Here is a 24,534-nt window from a genome sequence, read left to right on the forward strand (position 1 = left end):
GCTAGGTAGTTCAATTCATTTTACAGAATCGATTCCTTTGAACACATAATTTTAATAAGTCATATCCAACAACCGATTCAAGATTCACTGAGAACACTGATCCATGTTAGGGAAAGGGAATCCCCACAAGTTGTATTTTGAATGTTCCGCCTATTATTTATTTAAAATATGCTGGTAGGCTTTTATTTTTATTTTTATTTTTTTATCACAGGTCTGTTGATTAGCGGTGTAATTTAGGCCAACAATGGCTTGTGTTGAAACTAATTGTGCAACATTCACAGTTTACCATTACGGTAATTTGGAGTAGCCAATTAGATTGTTATACGTGATATACAATAATACGTGATATTCTAATAATAATTATTATAATTATTGTTTTTTTTATTTGCACTGTCTATAGCCACACACAACACTTTTTAAACCTAAAATTGTAGGCTTAATTAATATTGCACATGACAGCCAATTCATTTCAAATTCGAAAACTCACTTGTCTTTTTTTTTTGTCTCAAATGAAATCAATTGAAAAAAAAAAATGCAAACTTTAGTGACATGTCTGGATATTTTTCCAAGCAAATGAAAGTATATGCTGTTCGTCCATTAGTAACAGTAGCTGTTTTCGTCCTAATTTACAAAACATTTTTTTCTTTAAAAATAACGTCATCAAGGCTTGTTAGAACTCCGGCAAATTGATCTGGTTGAACCATTTGGTTTTGCGAATCGGTTCGTCTGATTCACGAGAAAGAACTTCCAACAAGAACGATTGGCTCGCGAATCGGACATCACTACGATCGCATGGCGAGGCTTGAGTCACTCAGACATTGTAGATTATTTGCTGGAACCTCTCGGTAAGTAGAATGAAGGCACAATCTTTCGCAATCTTTCTTAATAAATGCGTATTAGATGTTAAAAACTGACTGTTGAAAATAGACTTGATGAGCGACCAGAGCGCCGTGTATGATGAGCATTTAAGCGGATTGTGTGGCTGAGGAGGGTGTTGCCCAAATACCGGCTTTCTGTCGGAAATCATGGTCGGCAGAGTTATCAGTGTAGTTTTCGGTTATTTTTCCTAAATTATAGTAGCTGTAAAGAACATGTTGCATAAAAAGCTGTGTTAATGTGCTTAACATGCTGTTTTGTGGGATATGTCCAGACAAATGTCCGGGGGGACCAGCATAAACTAAATGTTACAGGATTTTAGTAAAATAACAAAGACTAGCCTACACGATTTTCGTTATAAAATGAGGTTTAATCATTTTGTATTGTCAGTCTATAGGCCATTTTCAACGGTTTAGGGCGACATCTTGTAATTTTTATGTCCACGTCTCTGTGTCGTTAACGTTATAGCTCCAGATTGAAAGCTATGTATGAAGTAGGCTAACGTTACTTCTGTTAGGGGGAAAAAGACCTAGGCCTATATAAGATTGAACAAATTGGTCGTGTAACTCCCCCCCGCCCCCAATGATAAGTACCCTTAGGTATTTTTGCATTATTGTCAATAGGAGAGTAAACATGTCTTTCTACCCATACCATTGCAGCATCTGGTTAGAAACCGGAGTAATTCAGCCAGGTCACCCACATCACAGATTCATATTTTAGTCAGGATTTGTGCCACTTTACATAAGTCTTTTGACTTTAGAGGGATGCTGAACAAGGCAATTTCTTCTATTATTGAGTGATGACATTGTAGTGGTATGCATTGCCATTGTGTTTGTGTTCTGTATGTATACCTGTCATGATTAATAGCAGAAATTAAGACACTCACCCAGCCAACAGGTCATTCACAATTCAGACTGACAATTCACATTTACAGATGACTTTTAAAGTTATCTTACACATTTGACTGCAATGGTTGCACTTTGGCTACATTTTCATTTCAGATAGGCCTATTTGTTGTCAACTTTGTTTGCTATAGTGTTGCAATTACAAGTGGCTTTTGTAGAGTTGTTTTTCATTCATACTGCCCATTCTCACATGTTTTAACTAATGTCTGCTTAAAGACTGGAGGCAAAGCTGTTTTCTGCAGAAGAAAATGTTTTAGCGGAGCAAGTCAGCTGTTTTCATCAGAAATGCATCACATTTACGCTCCAAGCCCGTGGTATTTTTGTCTGCTTTGCACATTGTTTTTCATTCTCTACATAGGACTTCTTATGTGGTAAGAGAAAGACCAGCAAATTCTCAGGACCAAGAATTCTGCAGAGCTTTCCCCAAGAGGGTCCCGATCCTCAAATAAATACTTCCACATGACCTTCAGTCCGTGTGCCAGAAAGAGCTGTTTCTGCACTCTCGGTGACGTACAGGATTCCTTGAGATGTCAGTGACTGCTCTTTTTTTGCAGTGCGGTTTTAGCTATATGGAGCTCCTCTTTTGTTCAATTCCTTGGGAATTTTACTTGCCCTGAGCTGTGGTCTATAAAACTTGATCGCGAGGTTGTAGGGTGCCAGCAGGGAAATGTAGATCTCATCTGCCCAGCTGGATGACTATGACCAGGCACTAACATCTTACATGAAAGAAAAATCACATGGAGCTCCTTCCTAAAGCGCCAGAGGTGGTGTTTGTCGATGGTAGGGGTCACGGAGCTCTTTAGCCTAATCATATCCGAAAAATCGTTGTGTATTCTCTAGGTATAGGACTTTGATAGTTACCTGCCCCTGCAGAATGAAAATGAATAAACATGCTCCTATCTCCAGCTTTGAAGTATGTGCCAAAGTTGGTGAGGATCAGCCAGCACTTGACCCGAACCGGATATGGGTCATGCAATTATCTGTTTGATAAACAGTTGTTAGCCACACACAGTGTGCCAGGGAGTATGCCAACTTGAACTTAGCCGCAGGTGATTTAGGCTAATTTATGTTCCAGATGTTACTCATTTATGTGCTTATTAGATGCGACGTGTGCATCTTTGTGGGGCGAATTTCAGTGCAGAGCATTTAACGTGCATAATAATAAATATATTTTTTTAAATTGGAAAGACTAGAAATATTTCATTATTAATAACTCATATTGTCATTGCATGCATGCATGCATTCTTGTGCACAAGAACATATTTGCTTAGGCACACAACTCAAAATGATCACGATTTGACAGGTTTTCAGTGTTTTTCTCAGGTTTAGTTGCTGACTCAAAGCTGAAGTGGGTTTGGTGGTCTAGGTGGTTTGTCTGCTATTCATTTGTGTGTGAGAAGTCTCTTGGTTCAATGATGCAAGTATTCTTGCAGGTGCACATGAGTGCAGCACACACAGTGTATTGAACTGTGGCTGTGGATACATCCAATTTCACACAAACAAATAACATCACGCAAATCATTTAAAAACACTCTCCAGCCGACTGGAACTTATTCATCATGTCAAATGATGGAATTCCATTGGGCGCTTAATGTGAATTATTGGTCATCTGCCCACCCAGAAAGAACCAGTTAGGAAAATTTGTGCCTAATTGGAAGTGAATTGATTTCTGCTAACATTCCTTAAACCGTTTCAGAAAATATCATTCAGGAAATAGGGGTGGGCGATATACAGCAGACACGATTAACCGGTAGAAATGTATCAACCTGTAGAGATTTTTGACTATCGTCTCTATCGCGGTTACGCTCATGTGACGTTGCTGTGCTGCACAGTCACTAAAGCTTATCGTTTTCATGCGTTTTTAAGCACTGTGATGGAGCACAATAAGCTGCTAAAGACAACTAATTTCAGTATATGTGCGCGAGACGCACGGCATGAAGCCGTCGCTCATAGAGCGCGTGAGAACTGAACTCAGCGCCTAATTGGGCTTGAACGGTTAAATACACATATGTGTCAAAGTGAAGTATGTCTTAAGTAAACGTAAGAAGTTGAGAAATAACAAAGGACGAGTATAATGGATCCGTGCAGTCGGTCTTAAAGTGCCAAATTTACCTGCTGTTATTATTTGTTTTTTAAAGATTTTATTTTTGGCGTTTTTTGCGTTTTATTAGGATAGGACAGTAGCTAGACAGGAAGTGAGGTGGGAGAGAGAGAGAGGGGGGACAGAATCGGGAAAGGTCCACTAGCCGGGACTCGCCCGAAGCGTAATGGCGCTTCATGTCAGCGCACTTGCCCACGAGGCTATCATTGCCGACTGCTGTCATGTACTAATGTAAACAACAAAAAATAGAGAAACATTCTCACTGCTTTTGTAACTTTAATACGAATAAATGTAGGCTATATTTAATTTACACAGTAAATCCCATTCATTGATTAATTATAATTTAATTATTACTTTATACATATTATGTATAGGCTATTTCTAGTGCTTGAGGCTTTTCAGCTACGTCCATTTCATTTGTCTTTGTTCTATTGTAGTTGGTTTTATTTGCTCTTTCTTTATCACTGTTTATTTGTCTTCCGTAAGCTTCAGAGTTTTTTAGTATTAGTTTTTTTAATGAAATTGAAAGTAAAATCTTGTGTATTTTTTTCTGTGTAATCGACTATTGTTTCCAGTGTCGACTAGTAGCAGATGTACCGTTTAGGCGACTAGTCTTGCACATCTCTAATAAATGACCACATTTTAGGGCAGGGTTCCTCAAATCAGGTACGAGCACAGCTCCTATTTCGTTGAATGGGGAAACATCAAATTCTCCAAAGCTTTTCAACATGATTAAATCACCAGTGAAGTCTGAAAACAACTGTATAATCAATTTTTGTTTCTAAAAGCTCAGATCATGACAAAAAACCTGCATTTTTCAGGCTAGACCAGTCAGTGTGTGCATCTCAGAACACTGACTGTTTCTATAGCTGCCAGAGCTTCTAAAGGCGGCTGCAGTGACGCAGTGACTTTGGCTCTTTTATTTAGAAGATGGGACTTGTTCCGCCATATTTCGCATTGCACTTTCCCATTCATAGTAATATGAGTGCACCGTCTTTGTAAATCTAGAGTCTTTGGTTTGTCTCAACCCTGATCAAACTCGCTTAACTGAAGGGGTGGCATAGCCTAATGCTCCTTTTCACAAGATGTAAAATAAGTCTCTGATGTCCTCAGAGTGTGTATGTGAAGTTTTAGCTCAAAATACCACACAGATAATTTTTATAGCATGTTAAAATTATCCCTTTTTAGGTGAGCAAAAAAACGTGTCCTTTTGTGTGTCCATTTAAATGCAAATGAGCTGCTGCTCCCTTTCAAGAAGAGGGCGGAGCTACAATTTGTGTGTTAGCAGTTCTGATTACCTCACGCAGACACGCACTGAAATGTCAGAAACTGTTCTGCCTTTTATGTTCAAACCGGAGTCGGATAATGATGGAGAGACTCAAGAAGAAGTGAACATGTAGAATGCAACAGGACATGTCTGAATGGTTAGTTGATGAATTTATGTAACTGATGGAGTTAACTATCTTCTAGTCATCGATTAGCATATTCTGTCATGATAATCTATAAATGCGTTCCCGGGGCGTGGTTCATGTCAATTTTTGGGTTTGTGATGTCACTAACCCAAAAAGAAGCTTGTGTAGTGCCTATCAGTCAGTTTGGCGTTTGTTGTAGTCCTTAAAAATCGATTTCTGTAAAAGAAAATATGTCCCTTTGCTTTGAACTTTAAGCGTTGTAACTTTGCAGATGTTGTTTATGCTCAAATAGCAACATAACGCACTAACTAAAGTTAGAAAAGTGAAACCATAATCAATCACCCCTTTAACTGAAATTATCTAGTAACTCTGAAGACCCTGATTAGCTTGTTCCGGTGTTTGTTTAGGGTTGGAACTAAACCCTGTAGGTCAATGGCCCTCCAGGACCGGATTTTAGGAACCCTGTGTTAGGGCTTCAGTATTGCAGCACCAGGACCTAAAGAAAAGCAGAAATATGAGTTATTAAATTATTCATTCATTGTTTAATAAGATCATATTGCAGTTCAAATCTCATTATCATTTTTTGACCACTCATGCAGCCCTGTTTTATATTGTCTTCCATATATTGTGAAAATGTGCACAAACCCAATTCAGTTTCTTCTTAGACAATTGTAAGAACCTCCCATGTCCTTTACGTAACAAACATCTTAAACCATAAACTCTCAAACATGCAGCTGCCAACAACATTTCAGCTGTTGCCAAGTAAACATAACTTTGGTTTCGTTTTTCACAGCAGGGGAGTTATTAAGCCGTACGCTCCAGAGCTCCTACTGATGTGCTCTTACTTGTGTTAGAAGTGTTAAGTGTTGCTCTGACAACTCCTTGCCTACCTTAATTGTGTTCTGTCCGCACAGAGAAATAGAACTCTTTGTGACTTGTAGCTCTTGTCAGTGTTTCCCACACGATCCTCCTCCCCAGTAATTGGCTTACAAACAAACATAAAACACACTTTTAATTGCCATTTCAATAAACAACACAATGTGGTTTTCTATGACATAATGTACGGTAATTTAACCAGCCAGTAAATATTAGGGCTGCATAACGATTAATCGCAACTAATCGTTTGCAGAATAAAAGTTTTTGTTTACATCATATGTGTGTACTGTGTAAAATAATTATGTATTTATAAATACACACACATGCATGTATATATTTTAAAAAATATGTACATGTTTATATACATTTTTATATTTAAATAAAATTTATATTATATATAATTATAAATACCGGTACTTAATATATAAATAGATTTTTTTCTTAAAATGATGCATGCATGTTTGTGTATTTATATATACATAATTATTAGACTCAGTACACACACATATATGATGTAAACAAAAACTTTTATTCTGCAAACGATTAGTTGCGATTAATCGTTATGCAGCCCTAATTTATATCGCAATGGCTTGCGATAACAGAATGAATACTTAAAAAAGTTACAACAAGTCAAAGTTTTAGGTTGACGCAAATAGCAGAGAATAGACAACAAAAAAACACTGTTCACTTGGGGTGGGAATCTTTAGGCACCTCACGTTCCGATCCGATTCAAAAACGATTCTTGATCTACCTTTTTCTCTTATTAATTTGTTTACCAACTTGAAAATTGTAATCTATTTTTATTTATTTAATTACATAGGCTATGTAATTATTATTTTTATTATTAAATAATTGTGCACCAGTGTAGCCACTGTAAATAAACCAAATAGCTTCACTAGCTTGGTAGACATTCAAAATAAACAGGAGTCAGGCTGACTCCTTAATTCATAGTCTCGTGTAGCCAGACCTTCAGACTGACGGCAGAAGACCAACTGTCATGTAGTATGTCACCCGTAGGTTTCTGAAGAGCATTTTTGAAGCCCAAAGTGGGCGGAGCTGGCCGTCGCCATCTTGGTAGCACGTCACCGCACATCACTCCTGAATAACAGAAAACAGACAAAGAGGCAGAATTAGCTGAGTAACGTGACGCTAACAGACAGCAGACAAACGGCTAGTAGTGACAGCAGCGGCAATCCATTAAGGCTTAAGCCTTAAAGTTCTGCATAATTAAGGGCGTGGCCACTTGAGTGAGATATAATTTAAACGGATGAGGTATAAAAAAAATTCACCCCCTCACAGTTGTCATGAAGGGCAAAATAAGCTATATAGACCAAAACCACTTTTTGTACTAGGCTGTAAACACATAAAGTAAAGTTGGCATTTTAAAGGGATGGTTCGGAGTAATTTCAACCTAGGGTCCTTTGCACCATGACCTCGAGCCACACTTTTTTTTTCCTTGGTCGAACATTATTAAAGTTAGAGCTTATTTAGAGATATCACCTGTATGGATTAGTGCAGGCGCTAATGGATCCGAATGTTGTATCTCGTAAATTACCCCACTAATAATGCCCGGAATGGTACTAAACTTCTACAGTAGTACAAATAGGTTCTGTACTCATAAAACAAGGCATTGGAAAGTTTGTAATCAGGAGTTTATTTAAATAACACTTGCCTGATGGCTTATGCTACCGCTAACCCGGACGTCGAGGTCACTTCCGTGATTTGGGAAAAGCCTGTAAAAGTTGTGCGATCACCCGGTGTTGCTGAAAAAGTTTTTTGGCATATCCAAATTTTTTTCCGAGGTGTTGACAACTCAGTGTTAACTTATAATTGTTGCAAACTGGTACTACCAACAAAATATTACTGCATTCCTGAAACCAGGGCGTCGTTTACACTACATACACATCGCTTTCTGCCAGGACTTTTACGGGCTTTTCCCAAATCATGGAAGTTCATGGTGCAAAGGACCCTAGGTTGAAATTACTCCAAACCATCCCTTTAACATGGAGGATCGACTCTCTTTTGCAGCCTGTCTCTAGTGGTCAGTAGATGAAAAGGCAGTTTGTCACTTCCGTGTTGGTTTCACGAGACAGACCGTAAGGCTGCCGCTTGAGTATGACTCCCTTTCATGAAAAAGTGGCATGTCAAAGTCATTTTCAGGTTTCGGCCAAGTGCATCCAGAATTTTCGGTTTCGGCACAGAATTTTTATTTCAGTGCATCCCTAGTTGCAGTGATGCTTTCTTGTGAAAATTTTTGTTGGATATTTTATTTTTCAAATATCACTTAAATAGATTTTACACACTGAAAGCATTATCGCGTCGCATTAATAAACATGTCATCACAGATCATATTTATTTTCAATATTGTGCAACCCTGTTGCTAACTAATAGCGGTATTGTGAGCGAGCGTCTAATTTGAAGTGAGTTTGTCTGACCGATTCAACCTGATGTAATTTATTGCCTTGGTGTTGCAGATTCAAGCGCAGTGGCTTTACTTAACAGAGACTCCGGAAACAATGATGGTTTTCATCTTATTTTGTATCTGCTTTTAATTAAGCTCAGTACATTGGTTGTGGACTGCGGTGTACTAAATGTAACATACTTTAGATATCAAACTGTAGTCTTCCAGAAGGCATTGTTCCATACATTTGATTCAGTATCCAAGATGACAGTTCTCATGACAGCCTCTGACTCGCACCAAATGCGTTACTGTACAGATGTCTCGAGAGGCTCTTCTGGTTCAGGCTTGTTAGGATGATGAGATGGAGTTAATTAATAGTTTATCATTTACATTTAATCATTTAGCAGACGCTTTTGTCCAAAGCAACTTACAAATGAGAACAATAGAATCAATCAAATCAACAAGAGGGCAACAGTATGTAGTAAGTTTTTTAATGATTAGAGAAACAGAATAGAACAGAACAAGTACTAATATTAAAGGGGTGGTTGATTGCGATTTCACTTTTTTCATTTTAAATAGTGTGTAATGTTGCTGTTGGTGCATGAACAGTATCTGCAAAGTTGCTGTGCTGATTGCTGAAAGTTCAACGTAAGCAGATATATTGTCTTTTAAAAATCAGGAAGTTTAATGCCTACAAAAACGACTCGAATGGAACTACAACGAGATACTTCCCGGGTTTTATACGTAGCTAACCCATACATTTACATCAACCCTCCCTCCGGAATATGCAAAAAAGGGGACGTGGCCATATTTCTGCGGCGTTGTGGAAGAGGAAGAATTATAGTGGAGAGCTGTAGCCATGCCGTCGAAAGTGTGTTATTTTCACCCAGCTGTCAGGTCTTCTGTGTTCGGGCTTCCTATGGACGCTGTAGTTCGTCAACAATGGCTACAATTTCTGTTTTATTATGTTCCTGAAAATTTCAATCGTAGCTCTCTGTGCTGCGCATTTTACGGAAGACAGCTTCCAGAATCTCCACGAATTCAATGCCGGATTAAACAAGTAACTGTTTCTAAAACATGAAGCAGTTCCAACTTTAAACGCAGAGGCAGCCGTTGTTGGGCCACAACCTGTAAGTAAGACTTAATAATTTTAAATGTTTGCATGTATAATTTCAGACGTAATGTTTTAGTTTTATCAGGGACGTAAACAAATGCCAGCGCTCGCGTTATAGCCACTTAGTTATGCTATTTCGTGTGTCTATGACAAACGCGTAAACATTTTGAACCTGCAACTTGTAATTATGTACTAATTTTGTAAATGTATTTTCCATGTATACTTTATGAAGTAATTTTTCGATTTGATCATGAACGTAAACCAATGCCAAAGCTGTTTGTTTATAGTAGCCAGTAGTTCGATGCTATTTTTATAAGACAAACGTGTATAAAGTAAAAAAAAAAAAAAAATGTAATCGCAACAGCAAACTTCAGCTGCGGTATTACTCAGTCATTTATTCAGTTATATTAAATGTTTAATCAGGAGAAACCCGTATCTCAAAAGCTAACAAGTGTCAGCAGTGGCATTTTCAAGTAACAGCGTATCGAAATTATTATATAATAATAGTAGAATAGAATAATAATAATAAAAAAAATTTACCATTCAGAAACGTTTTGTAAGAGCCGTGTTTGGGGAGGTTCTGCTTGACTCTTCATTGCCGCTTTCTGGGTCTGATTCTGGCTCAAACTGACGACAGTATTGACACCATTATTTACATTTGACCAGAACACATGCAACTTTCGCCCGTAAAGGTGATGGGCGTGAAGTTTCCGGACAACGTGTACTGCGCAGTTTTGCCAATTACAACGCACCGGCCCAACTTTCCAATCTGAGCCCATGCCTGTTTCTGAGGGAGTGGTTTCATAGAATCAGGAAGTCAACCGGTCGTTCAAATGACAGAGGAGAAAGCGGCTTACAATAAAGGTCAAATTTATGAAAAATAAGGCTAAAAAAAAAAAAAAAAAAACGAAGACATGTTATATTGCACCCCATAAATACAATCATGCAAAGAAAAAAAGCAGTAAACCACCCCTTTAATGGGTCAAGTGTTCACAAAACACTTTAGCCATAGCTGCTCAGATTGGCAGATCATTTCACCAGCAGGGAACAGATGAGGAAAATGTCCAATAATGTTGTGCCTCTTTGGGATGGCACCACAAGGCGCCGTTCATTTGCAGAACGCAAGCTTCTGGATGGCTCATGTCGTGAGTTTAGATTTGGTGCAGTGGTTGTCTTGTTGGCAAACATCAGGGGTCTCATTTATAAAACTGTGCGTAGGATCCTTACTAAAAGTGTACGTGCGCCCAAAATGAAAGCCCAAAATGGCGTACGCAAAAAAATATTCAGACTTATAAAACCGTGCGTACGCCAAAAACTGCGCAGGATTCACTTTAGAAATCCCAGTCAGCGGAAGATTGTGCGCACATGCGTCTCCTCCCCGAAATAACCATATATGGAGCTTACAACGCCTAGTTTTACTATGCATATCCTCATCTGCATATCATTTGCATATGATTATTCATCCACGTGATAACATGTTTAACGGTACAAGACATTAGGAAAATATGAAATACGGATGTGCCGTCACATTACATTAATAAAAATCATTTAGTAGCCTATCCTTGCCTTGTTTTTGAATAAATAAATCAAATAGTGTAAAATACATTTCAGAGAAAGTTTTTCTCAATCTTTTCCACTGACCAAATAGTATTTTTAATTGATTTATATTTTTAATGGAAACAGATCGACCTTGTTGTGCATTATATTTGCACAATCTGCTATTATCATAGGCAGCAATTATCTCTGTAGTTAAAACATTAAAACACAGCATGCCAAAGGAAAAGTGTTTAAAAGCATTGCATCCACAACAAATATTTATAGGCTATTTATATATATAGGCTATTTTAACTTTTCAGTAAATTTCATGTAGCTAGTTTAAGTGTTTAACTCCATTAATGAGAATGTCATATTTAATCTAAATGTAATATGACATAGTTTAGTAATCAGAAGTAAAACGTAGTTTAAATCATTATTTTATTTAAACTGTTATTGTGAACATGCACCGTAGCCTATTTATGATTAGGACTCATAATGAAGATTTACAGTTTTACTTCATCTGCCGTTAGATATGCGTAAACGGCCCAACGCGCTCACTGGCGCGGACATTTAAGGTGTGGATATTTCCTTCAAGTGATAGGCTTGGTGAGTGAAATTATATTTGAATTATATTTCTGTATATGTATAATTTTATTTCGATTTTCTGTCTAAAAGTGACCAAAAAGACATTTAACTCCAGCTCACCATCAGTGTCGCCAATTCCCTTTGTCTCCAGAATCTGCGTACGCACCGCTCAAAGTTTGCTTAAAGGTGCGCACATTCTCCCGTCAAGTTAGTTTTTTATAGATCACAACCTTTGCGTGGGAACTGGCGTACGTACGTTTCCAGTAGGGGTGGGAATCTTTTACCATCTCACGATTCAATTCGATTCCGATTCTTGAGGCCACGATTCGATTCAAAATCGATTTTCGATTCAAAAAGATTTTTTGATTCAAAACGATTCGATTCGATTATCATGTAGAACACAACCGGTGAAGACAAAAAAACATCTATATTTCTCAGTCAGACACAGTAACTTAAAGAATAACAAGTTATGAAAATAAAGTGCTTCTTTCAAAATGAATAATAGTCCTACCCCTAAGCTACCTGGCGATGAAGCAGCGATAGACCGAGTTTTTTTTTTTTGCCCTCTCGGAGTTGGCAGGGAGTTTCGTGAAGCACTGCAGTGTGCGTTGGTCTGCAGCTGGCGGCTGACTGTACGTTCACACCGCCGCCGACTTGAGCTGCAAAAAAGCTATAGCCGCCCTGTCAAGGACGCTTGTCAAAAAGTACGGGGAATCTTGTTGACGCTTTGGCCGCTCTGACGTAGCAGCATTCACAATGAAATGTAAACAGAAAAAACAAGCAATGCATTCGGCAGTTTAGGATATCGCACAAGATTTGTCAACACAGAAAACGTTTCATCACTGGAGAGTTTTTTTCCCGACACCATCGTATTAATTGATTTTGATTAATATGCGCGGCCGGAGAGAGAGAGAGAGCAGACAGCGCTCGGGTGAGTGCGCGCGCGCGGCCGGCTCTCTCTCTCTGCTCGTTCTTATGCCATGTCAAGCGCGCCCTGTTAAACTGACAGGACTTAAAACACATGCAAATGGTAGGAACGAAAGATCTCCCTCTCATCCATTTGCTTTCTTTTTGTTTTAGTGATTTGCCGCTCACGTCCCGTATAGGCTAGTTAAAAAAATGGAGGCGAACAGCCAGCTGATTTTATTTATTTATAAGGGTGTCACGATTTCGATTTTTAATCGAAATCGATCGAAATTAAGTCACAATCTCGATCATCGAATTAAAAAATGGAATCGTCGATGCTGCCACGCCCCCATGTCACGTTCGGTCGGCTTGTCAAGCGGAAAAAAACACGCGTGTTGAAATGCTGCGAGTCAACCTCCTCTGGGGTCCGCACCCGACGAGAAGCGCCGCGTCTATGACAACTCGAGGCATCGCACACACCGGAAGAGAAGCGCCGCGTCTTTGACAACACGAGGCATCGCACACACCGGACGAGAAGCGCCGCGTCGCGTCTATGACAACTCGAGGTATCGCACACCAGACGCGCGCACTTTCTCAGTTTATAACCTGCAATATGTTTATGGACATTATGGAATTAAGATCATGTCCATGTTATGAGACGCTGAATGGCGCCGCCGGTATGTGTGTGTGTGTGTGTGTGTGTGTGTGTGTGTGTGTATGTACACAGAGAATAAAGTGTTAGAAAGACGTGGCTCTGCGCGACGCATAGATTTATCTGTTAAACTGTTTGTTTGTTTGTTGTGAACTTGAATGTCATCTTCTGTGAAGAAGGGGTTACAAAGGAGAAACTATCGCAGGCTATTTTGCTTAAGTTTCCAATTGACTGAAGATATAAGTTATTGTTACATTGTGTTCTTAATAAATGTTTTAAATTTGACATTTGGTCTAAATTTAAATTTGGTCTAAAAATGGCATAGCTACCTGTGCTTTGAAAAAAATTTTTTTTTTAAACCGAGAATCGAATCGAACTGTGACCTTAGAATCGAAAATTTAATCGAATCGAGGATTTGGAGAATCGTGACACCCCTATTTATTTATTAAATCGATTCTTGGACATTTCAGATCGATTCTGAATCGTTGCAAATGAGAATCTAGATTCTTCTGTGAATCGATTTTTTTGGCACACCCCTAGTTTCCAGCCCCATTTTGTGCGTACGCACGCTTTATAAATGAGACCCCTGAGCCTTAAATTTGATGTGATTGGCAGCCAGTGTAAATAGATGAAGAGAGGTGTGACGTGCACTCTCATTGGCTTGTTAAAGACCACTATTGCTGCCGCATCTGCTAAATGAATAAATGTAAATGTAAAAAATTGCAGAGGCTTGACAGTGCATGATGGACGGCCTGCCAAGAGAACATTACAATAGTCCAGTCTGGATAGAACAAGAGCTTGGACAAGGAGTTGTGTAGCATGCTCCGATATGAAGGGTCTAATCTTCCTAATGTTGTATAAGGCAAATCTGCAGGACTGGGCTGTTGGAGCAATATGGTCTGTGAAGTTCAACTGATCATCAATCACAACTCCAAGATGTCCTGGCAGAATGGAGAGGTTGTAAGTGTTGGGTTGGTCGAGACCACACGCAGTTCCATCTCTGCAAGGTTGACTTGAAGGTGGTGGTCCTTCATCCAGCCAGGAATGTCTGTCAGGCAGGCTACCGTCGGATCATCCGGTCGGAATGAGAGGATCTGTGCTATGTGTCGTCGAAAATCCATGTTTCCGAATGACAGATCCCAGTGATGACATGTAGATTGAGAAGAGTACTAGTCCAAGCACTGAGCCCTGAGGTACCCCGGCCCAATAGCAAGATTGCGGCTTAGGCACTTCACCCCTCCACGACACCCTGAAGGACCTACCTGAGTGGTAAGACCTGAACCACTGGAGTGCAGATCCTAAGATGCCCTGTGTCATGAGGGTTGATAGGAGGATCTGGTGTTTTACTGTGTCAAAAACAGCAGACAGATCCAGCAAGATGAGTACTGATGATTTGGAAGCTGCTCTTGCCATTCTCAGAGCTTCAGTAACTATGAGCAGGGCAGTCTTAGTTGAGTGGCCACTCTTGAAGCCAGACTGGTTATTGTCTAGCAGGTTGTTCTGTGTAAGAAAGGTAGATAATTAATTAAATTAATGGAAGAAGGCATACCGGTCTGTTGTTTTCTAAGTGTTGGATTCAGAGTGGGTTTCTTAAGCAGTGGGGTTATCCAATCCTGCTTAAATGCTGTGGGAAATTCACCAGTGTGAAGAGAGGTGTTGATAATATGAGTGAGTGCATGAACAACTAAAGAAGAAATGGCCTAAAGGAGATGGGTGGGGGGATATGATCATACAGACAGGTAGTAGGGTGATTGGAAGGGATGAGTATGGAAACTTCTGCCCCAGAGAGCAGAGGGAAGCTAGATTATCAATGCATTGACACTCTCTTGTGTCCTATAATAATCAATCATATTTGATTATTAGTGTTAATGGAAGAAAGACACAGGAAATATAGTCAATCAATACAGTGAATCAAAAATACAGTGAATCAAAAATACAGTGAATCAAAGGCACTAAGTTCTACAGATGATGCACACACCAGCACCTGACTTGGTAGCGCTTGGGGGATTTTTAATCATAAAGGCAATTTTAAAGCAATCGGTTTGCTTTAATAAGTGCAGTTACTAATACTATTACATGTTTATTGGAAATTTGACAGTAAAGCACTGAGTTTGAATCAAGGTGCAGATAAAATTAACTGTTATTAACAACAGGAACTTGCAAAAATCCCATTTGTATTGGGGAAAATTTACAAATTCTACTCTTACTAAATGTACCACACTAAACTGACCGACAGCTTCAGGGATTAGGCTATAAAAGGAGGGCCTTTTACTTGTTTTTTGTGTAATTCAGTCACAATTTGAAGAAAAGTTTTTGTTTTTCACAAGACTTTGACTTTTCCAATGTTTCCATATATTAGGGAGTGCAAATGGCTGATAAGCCAATGAGTGCTCCTCTGCCGCCATCTACTGCTTATACAACTGACTGGAGAGCCTTCTTTAACTTGTTCGTTCATGGCTCAATGTTTCTCTTGGTTTCCACGTCAGCGCTGTTTGATCTGATACATTATCTATGGTGACTGAGAATTCTTTGCTGAATTTGGATGCTAATGTCTAATATTGCTCCGAGCTAATAATTGGTCCACTCTGCACGGCTCAAAAAAGAAGCACAGTTTCGTTCCGCTTTCATTTAGTTTGCTTTATGCTGTTTCATATGCAACAGAAATGGCAGCTCTATCAGTTGGGAAACGTGCTCCAACAAAATCTAGTGTCTGGAGCCCTGAGCGCTGAATCACATCAAATAAAAAGCAAAAATGAAAGACAAAATCATAAAAGGCGAACAGTGGTCAATTGTTGTTTTTTTGCAAGTCAGATCTGATCTTTTTGCAAGTCAGATTTTTGCAAGGTCTGGCTACGCAAGACACGTTAAAACTATTAACCAACAGTGTAACATGCAAGTAGTATAGAATACAAAATGCCAAATGAAATCACCTTTAATTGGTGATATATATTTGCACATTATTTAAAAAGCCTGTGATCTCAACAGGAAGTTATGCAACAGTGAACGTAACCAGTGGTTTTTTTATTGTCTTACATCCATTAACTTGAAACACCGGTGAAAGCAATCACTCTGCACAGATCTACCTCCCAATGTTGTATTGCTCTTTTACAGTGGCTTATTGTTCTCATCCCATGAAGTGGTTATAATAGAAATGCTTTTAATTAATCCAGTGGAGGGCCATGGGTGGCTGCCTGAGCCTGCTGTGACGCAAGACTGGGATTTAATCACGAGAAGATGGGGTGGGAAAAGAGGGAAAACTCATTCCTCCCATGTCAGGCTGTTAAAAGTGGCAAAACTTCTGGTGTTCAGTCAGGAAACTATTCACATCATGCTACGAGATAAAATAGGCGTTGGGCGGCATTTAATCCCATATAATAATGTAAAATGTGAGGCCCATGTTTAAAGTTGAAGTGAACTAGTGAATGGCAAAATACTTTATCTTATCCCAGTTTTATGGGCAGTGTGTTTGGGAAACATATTTGGACCTTAGTTGTGTTTGATGCCACACCATTGGTGCTACAGACACGAATAAGACCTCAAATCATCTGTCTTTTCTTAAACTTTTGAATGGTAGTGTGTCATAACTTTTGATCAGACTTTCAATTTTCCCCCGACTGACGATAATATGTCCACAATCAATTTGTTTTGTTTTGTGATTAAACATATCTACTGAAATAAATTTGGGGTGAAAAAAATTGAATGTTAATGTCAAATTCAGGTACTAAATTGTAAGACCTGTACCATATGATTTGTGTGATGCGTCTGCGATGCATAAGTCTCCTTCAAGGAGATTTAGGATTTGTGCTTTGGCCAACTGAACAGACTTCCTTTTCCCCTTTACTTCATGGAGGATGATGGAAGAGTCTAGCTCACATGCTGCATTGCATTTAAAGGTGCAGAAAGTGTAGATTAGTAAAAAATATTATTATTAATTTTCCATTGGGATTTTCCATTTAAATTTAGATCAATTAAATGTTATTTTGTCTTTAAAGCTGCAGTCCGTAACTTTTTTGTGTGTTCAAAATGTAAAAAAATTATATAATAAGCGAGTAGCCTACATCATGAATCCATTTTCCAAACTGTGTTTTTGTCTTCTCTTCAATCACTACGGTACACACCTATGATACGTTTTTATATTCAGACTATCTTAGACTGGTACAGGTCGTACCCCTGCAGAGTAACTCAGTACCTGCGTGACTTGTCATAGACATAAACAGAGAGAAGTAGCTCTGGCTACAATGTTCTTCCGCAAGACACATGCAGTTCTGTTTATTAACTGCTAGAGGGCCAAAAGTTACAGCTTTAAAGTCAACATGAAATGGCATTCACAGCCCATTTTACATCTGTAATGTGACGTATTTCCAAGTCAAACAGGATATTCAGTGTGAAAATTTGTAGGGCAGTGCCAAAATTGTTTCCAAAGTTGTTTTTATTTAGGGTTTAAGTGTTTGCCTCCCCTGTCTTTGTCGTCTTTTTTTTTTTTTTACAATACTGACGGTCCAGCTGCAGTTCTCAGACAGGAAACCCTCTGACATCAGCATAAGGTCTGCTGTTGTTTGAAAACACACAGCTGCAGACACAGGGAATGTCCCATGAAAAAAAATCAGCATCCACTTTGACTAGATCAGTGTTTCCCAACCTTTTTGCCACAGCACAGTTTTGATAAGTAAAAATATCTAACGGCAAACAGGCGGAAATCTGTTTTTTAAATAATTAAATATGTCATCAAAGTTGGTATTGTGGCTTTCTATATGGTCATGCATGTCATTAATCGAGCTCAAATGGAGTTCTAAGGTCTTTGACCAGTGATTGACAGAGTTGTGTGTTTTGTCCGTCACTGGAACAGCCGCATCTGTGACGGTCTCAGCATTACATTTTCATCAACTTAGTTGGAAAGTTTATTGTACCTATTTTGGCGCTCAGTTTTTCTTGTTGTTGAACATTTGAACAACATCTCATGATATATATAAAAGATGAAGCACTAGGCCTATGCACTATGCACAGGATATTTAAAACTAGATGACAAATACCAGATTAAGACACTCCACTCTTCAAATACAAAAAGAAAAAACATCCTTTATAGACTAAGTAAAGAGAACGCTGTACTTGTTCAAACATCAGTTCTTTATTTACATTTGCATTGCAAACATGCTGCAATCTCCAAACTGCGTGCAGCACTTCATTCACGATAGAGGTGGGTGGAGCTATGAGGTTTGACCTGACAGTTTAAGGATCCAATGGAGTTACAAGGTTTAGTCACAAGTAGGGCTGCAACTAACTTATTTTGATAATCGATTAGTTGGCTATTTATTTATTCGATTAATCGCATAAAAAGGCCAGTTTTAATTATCTTTTTTTTTGTGACAAAACACACTATTCCACAATCTGGCCAATGCTGTCCTTCAAATAAATGTGCCAACTGAATTCTATACAATATAAGAGCTATAAAGCAAAAGGAAAGTTTAAATCTCTACATTATAATGTAAGATAATAATAAAGATAATAAAGAAAAATAAAACCACAAACTCCTTGTTAACAGATAGGCTAAGAGGAATGTTCTTTAAGAAACGTCTTGAATTACATGTTCATTTCTAAACCTAAATCTAACGCCCAAGGCAACAACAGATATTTCAGCAAAATTAATATTGTTCCGCTGTATTTTAATTGTCTCCCTCTCTAATGTCTGTTTGCATGCGGGCGCCGGCGCTCATTCAGTAAAGTTTGAAGTTTAATGCAGACTGTCAGGACGAGCCTTCATGCAAAATGGAAATGCTCAAGTAGATTTGTAACACTTAAAGATAAGGACATAACCGTAAAACAAAAGTTGTGTGCTGAGGAAACGTGTCACACATTAAACGGCACACGTATCTGTCAAAACGCTTGACAGGGCAAGCCATGTTAAACATTACGCTAATGCATTCGCTTGAAGCTTAATATAATGAATTATCATGTTTTGGGCAGCTTGGATCACGTACCTTTCCAGCAGCAGCTCACTCTGTTTTCTCCACTATTTTTATATGTATTTTGTCCATAGAAATGTGTTATTCATTGCTGTAATTTGACGCTACTAACGGTAGTTTTCTGTGCACGGTTGGCAGACGTGACTAATCGACAATGACATTTGTTGTCGATGATTTTCATTAGTTGTTGCAGCCCTTGTCACAAGCTCTTTTAAAGGGGGCCTATTATGCAAAATTCACTTTTGCATGCTGTTTGGACATAAATGTGTGTTGGCAGTGCCAGTGTGTGTACACAACCACCAAATAGTGATAAAAATCCACTCATTCCTTTTTTTTTTTTATCCCCATAATCCATAAGCAGTGTCTTCCAACGACCTGTTTTCAGCCATGGTGTGATGTCACAACAGCCACAGGCCCCGCCCACGAATGTTGACAGACACTGCCGTTTTAAGTTAACATAGACCCGCCCTGATCGAGTTCACAGCGAGTTGTACACATCCGCCATTGCTGCACTGACGAGAATGTCTCCCAAGCGTTGTAGGAGTTGTGTGGCTGGATGTATTAATCCACATAGCTCTCTCTATTTACTCCAGAAATCTGAGCCAGCCGCTGAAGACTAGGTGGATTAATTTCCTATGTGGATTAATTCCCTAACTCTACCGAAATTCGTTTATGTACTTACTCACTTCTTATACTGTTTACTCAGCTCTTACTGTGATTTTCTGGAGTAAAACTGACGCTTCATATTTTGTGTGATGTACAATAAATTTTATTAAACTCATCAGTATATTTTTGGCCATCATTCAGACGGGGTCTGCTACAGCAGCCTTGTATTAATAGTGGATACATACAAGCAGATGACAAATACGTTAACCGCAATTAAACCAAACTATACCTGTTCCATCTCCATACAGCATATATTTTCTGACTCTGTAGGCATTATTGTCCGACTCCGGGTCGAAATGAACACCGTTACTGAGAGTTTCTGACTTGATATTATCATCATTCCGAGAGATGAGATTGTTCTGACACTGAGCGCGAGCTCGTGAGGCTCCGCCCCCTGTGCCGTGCAGCAGCAGGTCATTTGCATTTAAAGGGCACACAGTAAAACAACGTGTTTTTCTGAGCCCCAAAAAGTGAAAATTAAAAAAATTTAAACATGCTGTAAAAAATTATCTGTTGGGTATTTTGACCTAAAACTTCACATACACACTCTGGGGACATCAGAGACTTATTTTACATCTTGTGAAAAGGGGCATAATAGGTCCCCTTTAAATATTTGTAAAACCCACATACAGGTGTAAATGGTGACCAATAATAAAATGAAATAAAACAAAAATGACGAAATATGGAGATATGACGTGTCCGCCTGACAGCGACGATATATCCTTATTTGTAGCATTTATGTATTTTAAAAAATTGTTTTGTCATTTGACAACCTCTGACGGCACATTAGTGTGCTGCGTTACAGTGGTTGGAAAACACTGGACTAGATGATGTGTTCTGAGTTTCTTGCTGCTTTTAAACTGCTAGACAACTTTGTTAAACAGACTATGATAATGCATGTGTATGAGTGTTAAGCCCCTTTCACACAGAGATTTCGGAAAAGACACGGATAATGTGTCCTGGGATTTGTCCCGTGATGGTTTGATTTTGGTTCATTCACACTGCCAGTGATTTTCCGGGATCTGTAAGTGCGTTCACACACGTCCCATAAAGATTCCATAAAGACATGTGACGTTAGGATGAGACGTGTAACGTACGTCGAAAACATGTACACAAACGCATCGTGTGCCGTTCCACAAAGCTGGCGAACGATCTCAGCTTCAGTGCGGATAGTAAGGAGCTCCCTGGTCTCTGCTTCATTCCAGTTTGCAGACTTTTTGTTCTTTCTTTGTTGATGACGAACACAAACTTTCTTCTAAGAACAACAGAGTCGCGCGATGGCACGTGCGTCATCACTACGACACACCCCTTACGGCAGTGATCCTGGCTTTTGTTCACACGGCGCGTTCCGGGACTGATCCCAGCAATGTTACTAGGTCCCCATCCCGGCATGTTTGCGTTCATACAGAAGGCACTCTAGCAATTTTACGGCAATTTCCCGGGATCAACGCGCTGTGTGAAAGGGGCTTAAATGTACTGACATTGGTCATGCTGTCCTCTTGCTGACTAGTGTTCATTGCACACTAAAGTGTGTGTGCAATGTGCAATGCATGTGTGTGTGTGTGTTTGTTTCATTGATACTTGCGAGACAGGATGAGGGATTTCCTGTGTTGTGATCTCCTTCCCTGCTCTGGCAAATTTTGGCAGTCCTGACCTTTCAGAGTTCTGTGAGAATTTGGATTCCTGCATTCAGACAGACCTCCAGACTAGACCACTGGTGGTCTCAAGGCCAAATTGTCCACCTTCTTGGGAAAGAAGACCCCAGAGGATCGTGAAGCTTTGAAGTGAAATTGTTGATTCGAATTTGGTTTAAATTTGTATATATATTTTAATGATTAGGTCTTAAAGGGATGGTCGGAGCAATATAACATACAATACAATACAATACAATTTCATCGCTAGATGGGAGAAATTCCTACACAGTGTACCTTTTAAAGAACATTCCTCGTATCTGTTAACGTCTGTTAACGAGTTTGTGGTTTTATTTTTCTTTATTATCTTTATTATTATCATAAATTTTAATGTAGGGATTTAAACTGTCCTTTTGCTTTATAGCTCTTATATTGCATAGAATTCAGTTGGCACGTTTATTTGAAGGACAGCATTGGCCAGATTGTGGAATAGTGTGTTTTGTCACCAAAAAAAAGATAAAGAAACTTGACATTTTTATGCGATTAATCGAATAAATAATCGGCCAACTAATCGATTATAAAATAATTGTTAGTTGCAGCCCTACTTGTGACTAAACCTTATAACTCCATTGGATCCTCAAACTGTCAGTCAAACCTCATAGCTCCACCCACCTCTATCGTGAATAAAGTGCTGCACGCAGTTTGGAGATTGCAGCATGTTTGCAATGCAAATGTAAATAAAGAACTGATGTTTGAACAAGTACAGCGTTCTCTTTACTTAGTCTAAAAGGATGTTTTTTCTTTTTGTATTTGAAGAGTGGAGAGTCTTAATCTGGTATTTGCCATCTAGTTAGCCAATCTGCTGTTTTAAATATCCTGTGCATAACGCATAGGCCTAGTGCTTCATCTTTTATATATCATGAGATTTTGTTCAAATGTATTCAACAACAAGAAAAACTGAGCGCCCACATAGCTACAATAAACTTTATAACCTGTAAGTTGATGAAAACGTAATGCGGATCCAATATACTGATATTCAATATACAACTTATTTCACAACTGTTTATGTTCACTAAAGACATAACCAAAGCGAATACTCCAAAGTTTAAGTGAATACTCACCAGGGCAAGCATTTTGGCATATTTCTGTGTATATAACCATTTAGGCACGAACCTTAGGGTGTATTCACACCTGCCTTGTTTGGTTCGATTGAATCGAACTCTAGTTCGTTTCCCCCCTTGGTGCGGACCTTTTGGGCAGGTGTGAATACAGCAATCGAACTCGGGTGCGGACCAAACAACCGAACCGAGACCCAGCTGAAGAGGTGGTCTCGGTACGGTTCCAAACGAACTCTGGTACGGTTCGTTTACGATGTGAACATGAACCGACCCAATATCGGCCCAATATCAATATCGACCCAATATTGTTGGTTCAAGTGCGAAAGAGAATTCCGTTCCGGCGCGCTGTCTGGCCACAAGATACTGTTGCGCGTCTTTCTGCGCGTCGTGTGTGCATCATTGGCAGTGTTGTGCATGAACGCGTTCACTGAACGTTCACTGAACGCGTTCATATTTTCGCCGAACGCTGAACTGAACGAATCACTTTTCATACAATGAACGTGAACGAGAGATTTTTCGAGAGAACTCATCTGATTTTTTGTACATAGCATAGCCTATTTGTTAGGATTTTAGTATCATAATTAGGCTAATAAATGCATGCACAATTATCCGTGAACTTGATTTGAACAAATGCCTTTCAACTTGTGTGTGCAAACTTCGGAAATAAATAAATGTGCAGAAATATGTACAAATAGAGAGTAGGATATGTAGGCCTACTATACTATTGTAGCCATTAAAAAAAGCGCGTTTCATATTTGTTAAAATATTATAATGTTGTTGTTTTTTTTATGTTGATTTATGAAAAGTGAACAGCACGACCGAGATAGGATGCGCGATATGAGACATGGAGCGGGTCAGACATGATTTTGACCGTTGAAGTTGAAGTTGTTATAGAAAGCCTTTCTTTAAAGTGAATTTCGTTTTGTATAAATTGTATCTTAATTTTAATCAATTTTTCATCAACCAATTGCCTGTATTTAATGAATAGGCCGACGAAACAAATATAACAGAGGCGCCCGCGCGCTCACTTGCGCACGTGAACTACAGCACATCCTAACTTAACGAAACGCAGTGTATGCCTCACACAGACATGACAAATACATCAAATACACAAAGCTTGAAATGTCTTTAAACGAAATAATTCAAAACGAAAAAAGAAAAAGGCTACTCTCTGATTATGTAATCCATTATTAGGCTTATGTGCATTTCTCTCTATAAGCGCGTTCACACGGAGATGGCGATCGTCAACTTCATCTTTGCAGCCGAGTCGACACTTTTAGAGAAAACACTTGTTTATTAATAAAAATCAATACACGCGTCACCGGATTTACAGATGCACGCACACATATTATTTCGAAATAACGAGATATTGTGTTGAAATAACATTATTATTAATAATAGCCTACATCTTTGTTAAAAGAATTTAACAAATGAACGTAAACTTAGTTCATTTAAAAAAAATACTATATATATATATTTCTCTACTTGAGAATCCTTGTCCAATGAATGGACGACCTTAGCACACGTGTGGTTTTGTTGACACATTTTGGTTCACTTGCAAAAATAGCAGTGTGAAAGCGAACCGTACCAAACAAAAAAACAAAAACATTTATTTGGTCCGGACCAAAGCAAGTGAACTATCGGACTTTCCTGGTGTGAATACACCCTTAGGCTCAAAGTTTACTTTGCTTGTTCGTGCCAAACTCCGTCTTGAAGCGCGCACACAGAAAGCTGCTTGGGAAACAGGATCACTTTTGTGGCTTAATGCAGTTTTAATAACTCTTTTTTTTAACTC

At 38.9% G+C, this 24,534-nt stretch overlaps 1 protein-coding gene across 1 annotated transcript in view; it reads left to right on the plus strand.

Moving 5' to 3' along the window:
* The first annotated feature begins 673 nt into the window (after positions 1-673).
* The window catches only part of ptp4a3a (protein tyrosine phosphatase 4A3a), a 43,352-nt gene continuing 19,491 nt past the window's right edge, over positions 674-24,534 (plus strand). Inside the window, exon 1 of the mRNA XM_079591514.1 lies at positions 674-845. The gene's annotated coding sequence lies outside the window, so the exon portion shown is untranslated. The remainder of the gene's footprint in view (positions 846-24,534) is intronic.

This window comes from Phoxinus phoxinus, assembly GCF_949152265.1.
Source record: "Phoxinus phoxinus genome assembly, chromosome: 19".
Classification (NCBI taxonomy): domain Eukaryota; kingdom Metazoa; phylum Chordata; class Actinopteri; order Cypriniformes; family Leuciscidae; genus Phoxinus; species Phoxinus phoxinus.